General features: G+C 39.8%; 1 pseudogene; it reads right to left on the bottom strand.

The window, feature by feature from the left end:
• Positions 1–5,516: 5,516 nt before the first annotated feature.
• On the bottom strand, positions 5,517–5,635 carry LOC124778226 (annotated as a pseudogene).
• Between the last annotated feature and the right edge of the window lie 1,596 nt (positions 5,636–7,231).

The following is a 7,231-nucleotide window of genomic DNA, read 5'->3' as shown; positions in this document are numbered from 1 at the left end:
GTCGTCGACTGATTTACATTTTCCGAATAATCTTCGTTTTTATGATTTGTTTCTTAGCTCCTGGAAACAAACGTGAGTATAAAAAAGGCATTTACCTTATGATTTATTTCTTAACTCATGGAAACAAACGCGGGGACTAGTGCAGCAGGGGATACAACCCGTCGGCTTTGAACAATGACGTCACAAGTCGCCAGAGAGCATGTATTACAGAGATGAAAGAGCTGAGGAGAATGTTGAGAAACAAAGGAATGCGAGAGAGATAAACATTGATTTTGTCAAAAGCATAAGTGTTTTTTGACTAAAAAAAAAAATCTCACGAGATAGAATAAACTGATCCTACTTTATTAAGCAGCTCCCTTCAGTACCTAATAAGTGTTTTTTGGCTTTTAAAAAAAAAAATCTCACGAGATAGAATAAACTGATCCTACTTTATGAAGCAATAGTGTTTTTTTGGCTTTTAAAAAAAAATCTCACGAGATAGAATAAACTGATCCTACTTTATTAAGCAGCTCCCTTCAGTACCTAATAAGTGTTTTTTGGCTGTTTAAAAAAAAATCTCACGAGATAGAATAAACTGATCCTACTTTATTAACCAATATCGTGTCAAAAGCCGAGAAGCGATTCTTCTTAGTGTTCTAGCTCCCTTCAGTACGTAATAAGAGTTTTTTGGCTTTTTAAAAAAAAAATTTCACGAGATGGAATAAACTGATCCTACTTCATTAAGCAATCAGTAAAGAAACGTAACTGAAACAGCAATAGCTGTTATATTTAGTTTCGTTTCTTTACTGATTGCTTAATGAAGTAGGATCAGTTTATTCTATCTCGTGAGATTTTTTTTTTTTTAAAGCCAAAAAACTCTTATTACGTACTGACGCATGTGTATATTCTAATGGGTGCGCGAGTTCCGACTCCTGGGGAGGTGGGTGGGTGTTATGCATGGCTAATCTATTCTATTTGCGGTTTACCATTTTCACTTTTGCTGTTACGTTTTAGTTTAGTTTTTTTTATTGATTGCTTAATAAAGTAGGATCAGTTCATTGTATCTCGTGAGATTTTTTTTTTTAAAAGCCAAAAAACTCTTATCAGCTACTGTGGCTTGGACGCTAATAGTATCCCATTCGTTACTTCGCAACACGGAAATACACATATCGGTGGAATAAGAAAGTGAAATATCGCAAAATAGTGAAATCTAGATAAAGAAGGAAATGGAAAAAAACTTACCACACGGAAATATCGACGAGTAACGGAAGCTCGCCCTCAGAGACAGTAATGAAAATAACATACCCACACTCACAACAAACACATGACGAAATCTCTCTCTCTCTGATACACACACACACACACACACACACACACACACACACACACACACACACACACACACACACACATTCACCAACCCCCCTTCCCTCCCCCCCCCCCCCCCCCGCCCCGCCCACCCTCCTGAAATTAACTGAGATGTTTGGGACGGTACATTTTGCCCACATGTTTGATGAAACATTTAAACGGGCAATATGTCTGCGGAATGCTTTGTCTCCAAGAGTACTCATCTAGATGGCTTTGAAGAGTTGAAATTTGCCGTTTCCCTTTCCCTATTAGTGATTTTACCGCTGACCAGTACCCCTCTATGGTGTTAGTACAGGCGCCTGTCGATAGAGACCTAAACTCAATGTTATGGTTTACAACAAGATGTTGGTAACCCCTATCCCCTAAATCCCTATAAGAAGAAAACCCGTCTGAAATAACAATAGATCCCTCTGCCACCTCATCTTCAATTAACCTAACCAAAACTTCCCTACTTCTATTTGGTACTACTCTAAAGACTACATCATTACAATCCTGACCTGAAACTACTGCCCCCCACACCCATAATCCAACCAGAGGTTCCCCCCTATTGTATTTCCTTTTCCCAAAATGAGACTCATCAATTTCCACCATAACGCCCGGCCCCCCCAACGGCCCCCTATATTTCATATATTCCCCACAAACCTCCCTACAAAACGAGTACCAGTCTACTGCGGTATGTTTACTGACACGACACTCATGCAAACACAGCCATACAGGATATCTTAAACACCAACAATATGTTATTTTCATTATGTCTCTGAGGGCGAGCTTTGATTTCTCGAACCAGGTCCCTCGTCTAATGGACCGCCACAACCGATCTTTACTGCAGCGCCAAACGAACAAGTCGTGAGTACGGCGACTCGATACACGCGTAAGGCGCATATGTTCGCCGCACTCACGACATTGAACGTATTCGGCTATTAGACCACACATTTGCAGGAAGCAAATTGTGGTCAACATATCTTGGCCCATAACTTCCCTTAAATCGTCCATATTCATAGCGGTAGAGAAATCCATTCCTATAAAAAAAATGACACTACAAATTTTCTATAACAAAAAATTAATAATCCACATTACCTTAATATCATTACGAAAAATATTAAGTACCGGCCAAATAAAAAACAAATAATTAGGTTAATTAAGTCACACGTTTAATGATGCACCCAATATCACGCGATCGCTTTTAGATTTACATTCAATTATTTTATTCAATTATTTTAATGATAGTGCTTATTAGAACACAGAACTGCTTTATTATCTATGCCTCGAAGTGAAGACATTACGATCTATGACTAAGGAATGACGTCATTGTTCAAAGCCGACGGGTTGTATCCCCTGCTGCACTAGACCCCAAACGCGAGTATAAAAAAGGCATTTACCTAATTTCAACAGGACCAGTCTCCATAAGTAGCCAGTACCGGTAATAAGGTTTCTGGTGGCACTCGACATGACGTCAATACGTTAGCAGTGACAAATAAAAATACCCAAAACAATTGACGGTAGTTGCGGTATACAAGTTACAGAGGTAAAATACTATGAGGTTGTTTCGTCATGAAGCTTTTAAAAAGATTCAGGGAACTCTAATGATAATTGCAGACCGAAATTTTCTGTAAGATTGCTATAAACAACTGGAGGGCTTAGTTCCTATACTTGTAAGATGGTTTTATTATCCATCTGAAATGTAAATTCATTTGCATTTTGTCATGGAACTGTAGGGTTCCGTAGTATACAATCTGGACACCGGTAACAGTCACCTCTATCGACGATTCAATCATACTGTACTCCAGTATAGGGACAAATTGCCGATATTACATTTTCAACAGCTCTGGGCAAAATAAAAAATGTTAGCGTGGTGTAAGGTGGCAGCGCTAAACGCTTCTTGTCCGTAAAAATGGAGAAAAATGTTCCAATGATACAAGTACTTCTGATACAGATACCTGTACTTGTGGAAAGTTTTTGTGGATTATGAGCGAAAAAAAGAGTATAAATGGATTTTAGAGAGCTTACTAAAATTCCGTAACAGGAAGTCATGTTCACAGATGCTTCATACATTCGTGACTTCATAGACAGCATCTGTGGGATATATCTTTTAAATGTTTATATTAGTCTGTTATTTACTTTATAGATTGAGAAAAAACACAATTCTCTGTACAGTGTAATCCACGCTTTCGTTCTACAAACGCGTCAAGGTAATGTTAGATAAGCTGTAATGGTAGTGTTTATAGCTATTCATTTCCAGTAGCGCATTTTTTATTACGTCAGTGTGTTCCATTTCTATTCAGACTTTCTCATATTTCCAGTTAATACGCACGGATGATAAACATTATCTCCAACTTTTCATTAGGAAACATTGGACATTCACGACGAACGTATTATGTAAGGCTCATACTTATTTCGGAAATATGTGCAAGTCCTACATATTCGGCAACAGTAATACCAGTGGATAATACCCACTCTTAACGGATTAGATATGTTTATTTACTTACTTTCACTGCGTTTTTTTGAAGAAGATTTACAGACCAAAACGAAATCCAAGTATATAATTGGTAGTGGGACAGTTTTACAAGGTAAACAACATGCTTTGCGTCCAAGAAAAAGTGTTCCAGCTATGTGTTTTTGCAAACTTCTTGGTCAATAACACCAAAGCGATACCGTTTTGGAAGAAGGATGACAGCTAGTATTTTTGTGGTACATATTTCCTCAGGGACAGGCAGTAGACTGCAGAACGTATCGAAACTATTGCCCTTATCATTTCGATAGCAAAAGAGCGTAAGCTGGTAGGGTTCGAGACAATCCTCCATCCACATGCTTCTTTAGATTTAGCCTCACGTGTTTTTTTGGTTGCCAGCATTAAAATAGCTGAAAAGAAAGGAAACTTCTTCTAATGAGAGCGCTATCTGTGCTGTAAACCACTATTATACATAGTTTGAAACATTTATCTCTTCCGAGGAAATAAAAATCAATATAGCTAAACTAAAGGCATTGGACTCAATGAAGATGAGGTTGATAAATATAACTTCTTATTATTTATTATTTTTTCTTCCGAACTTTTAGACCACTCTAGTAAGATGAAACTACCGAATTTCGACTGCACGTTTCTTCGTGACAACACAGAATTATTACTTAATGTGGTTTGGTTGGAGTTTCCCTGTGTAATAATCTTGGGAGTTCCCCATAGAGATTCAACGGTTCACAACAGACAAGTCAGTCTGCATATGCTGGTGCCTCGCGAATGGAATTTCCCACTATTAAGTAAGAATGACAGCCGTTTCATTTCTCTTTAATTTTACTGGGTTTTTGGTGGAAAGAACGCAGTCATTACATAGTAAGTTTAATGAAGGTAATTAAAGCAAACGTACACAGCCATTTCATGCATATACCAATTTATAAACGTCAGTATTTGATATGTCAGAGATTTATGTCCGCCTCTTGTAGGTTACGTGCTATTAAACTGTTAATTTCTAGATTGTTCTGGCTCTAATAGTATTCCTTGGAAAGGAAATCTGCATTTTTGCAAGGTTTTCCCACAGTTTATTTTGGTGCGGAGCATGTGTAGAATTTCCCAATATGACCTGATTCCTATCTCCATAGTCTCTGGATGTTCACTTCATGTGGGAGTGTTTGTCACTTCGATCATAGAGGAGCGCTGGAACACGCGTGTCTCCCCCACACTGGAACGGGCAACTGATGTCCCTTGTCTCCTAGGCAGATTCTTGAGACTGTAGCACGGTTTTGTTGGAATGGTACGCTGGATTCAAACGTATGTAGACTACACCTGCTTTCCGTACTACGATATTCGTCACTGATGTTCCCATTGCTGGTATGCATCTTTTCTTAAAACGTGAAGTATGCCATAAAATGGAAGCTGTATAAATAGCGAATTCCCTTCTTTGATGTTGCCTTTTACTAACCATCTACTGCTTTGTTGTACCGAATAGCGGTGTGCCCCTTTTAAGAACATTAAAAGCACTCCGTCTTCAGGCCACAAGTGGCCCTTCGGGACCATCCGACCGCCATGTCAGCCCTCAGCTGAGGATGCGGATGGGAGGGGAGTGTGGTCAGCACACCGCTCTCCCGGTCGTTATGATGGTTTTCTGTGACCGGAACCGCTACTATTCGGTCGAGTAGCTCCTCAATTGACATCACGAGGCTGAGTGCACCACGAAAAATGGCAACAGCGCATGGCGGCCCGGATGGTCACCCATCCAAGTGACGGCCACGCCCGACAGCGCTTAACTTCCGGTGATCTGACGGGAACCGGTGTATCCACTGCGGCAAGGCCGTTGCCCTTTTAAGAACATTAGATGAACGATTTTATTTTCCTTCCTGACTTTCATTATTAATGTCACCTCATCGCAAACAATGCTGTTATCAGGTTTCTGCTTCCAAACCACTGCTCCAAAGCGCTTTGCTAATTCCAAACATAACTACAGTACAGACACTACTTAGTTGTGATAATGATTTTTTCGCTATCTTTAATGATGGGCAATAATATGAACAACTAACTCCCTTTGGATCCTTTAGTAAATAGAACCTAGTCATCCGCTTTTCAGCAACCTAATTAATTATACCAGCCTGGTACATAAAAGACGTCAGGCTAGCAGAATGGTGTGGCTCCCCCTGTCGGATGTTCGAGTCCTCCCTCGGTCATGGGTGTGTGTGTTGTCCATAGCGTAAGTTGGTTTAAGTTAGATTAAGTAATGTGTAGGCTTAGGGACCGATGACCTCAACAGTTTGGTCCCATAGGACCTTACCACAAATTTCCGTTTTGCTAGCAGAATGGTTGGTTCATAATATTTACTGAAGACTGGTATCAAAGTAAACGTGAATCTGAAACTGCGGAAGCTCTTTACTATCAACTGCGTTCCTCCGCTATTATCTTGTTATTCGCTTTCCGCCAAATGCTGTACTTTGGCTATGACAGGACCGCTGGTTAAGCGTCCCGTACACCTGCCGTCCTTAATTTGCGGTGTGTATGGGCAGGGGGGGGGGGGATGTGTGCAGAGTGTAATAGAGGGGCGACGGCTTCCATTGATATTTATATATCAGATTATGTAAGAAAAAGACTTCCGGTGAACAAAGAAGGCAGTCGTCATATTCTCATTTTTTCGTGAGCTAAGTTAATTTTCTATCTTATTTCACAAGAACTGACCAGTAAATCCTGTCAGCAGGAATGCTGAGAATAAAAGTCGCAAGTAATATTTCGTCACACAGTTTCTGTCAGCTGTCAACCGCGGGGTGCTTTTTACCAAACATTCAACAACCACTAGTGACAACAAGCCGTGCTATTAGGTGACCGCCACGTCCTTACAACACTGATTACAATAACAGATTATTAATCACAGCCACTGTAACTATCTGCGCGATTTCAGCCTGGATTCCAGAGTGAGATCAAAGATAGTGAGTTAGCTACCAGTTGAATCCTAGTGCATGTTCAGTAGTAATAGCTATCCTGATTTAAAATGAAGTGACACAAGTTCCGACATTCGCATGGGTAAGTGCCCGATTCGCCGTGGTAACAATAAATCCCATGGGAGTAATTCACCGAGTTTCTCTCCTCCTTCGAGAGTATATAGTTGTAATAACGAAAAAGATTCGAATTTAATCAAAATACACCCTTCTTTCGCTGTTCTTATCATAATGTTTGTTTTAAAACCCAATATCAGAGTGCACAAAGATCAAGTTTAGTATCTGATATTAGGCCTTACCAGCGTTCTTTTGAGTAGTGAGGAACGATCACAATTCCGCAACATCTTGTTTTGTAAGCTACTGTTATGACACTGAAATGCAGGAGAGACTTCTATTTTATAAAGCTCTGGAAGATATTTTCTTTCTAGTGAATTCCTCCTCTGTTGACAACAATATGTGATGGGCAAATTGTGCT

Source organism: Schistocerca piceifrons, chromosome 2 (assembly GCF_021461385.2).
Source record: "Schistocerca piceifrons isolate TAMUIC-IGC-003096 chromosome 2, iqSchPice1.1, whole genome shotgun sequence".
Lineage (NCBI taxonomy): Eukaryota > Metazoa > Arthropoda > Insecta > Orthoptera > Acrididae > Schistocerca > Schistocerca piceifrons.
This window is presented reverse-complemented; position numbering and strand designations above follow the sequence as displayed.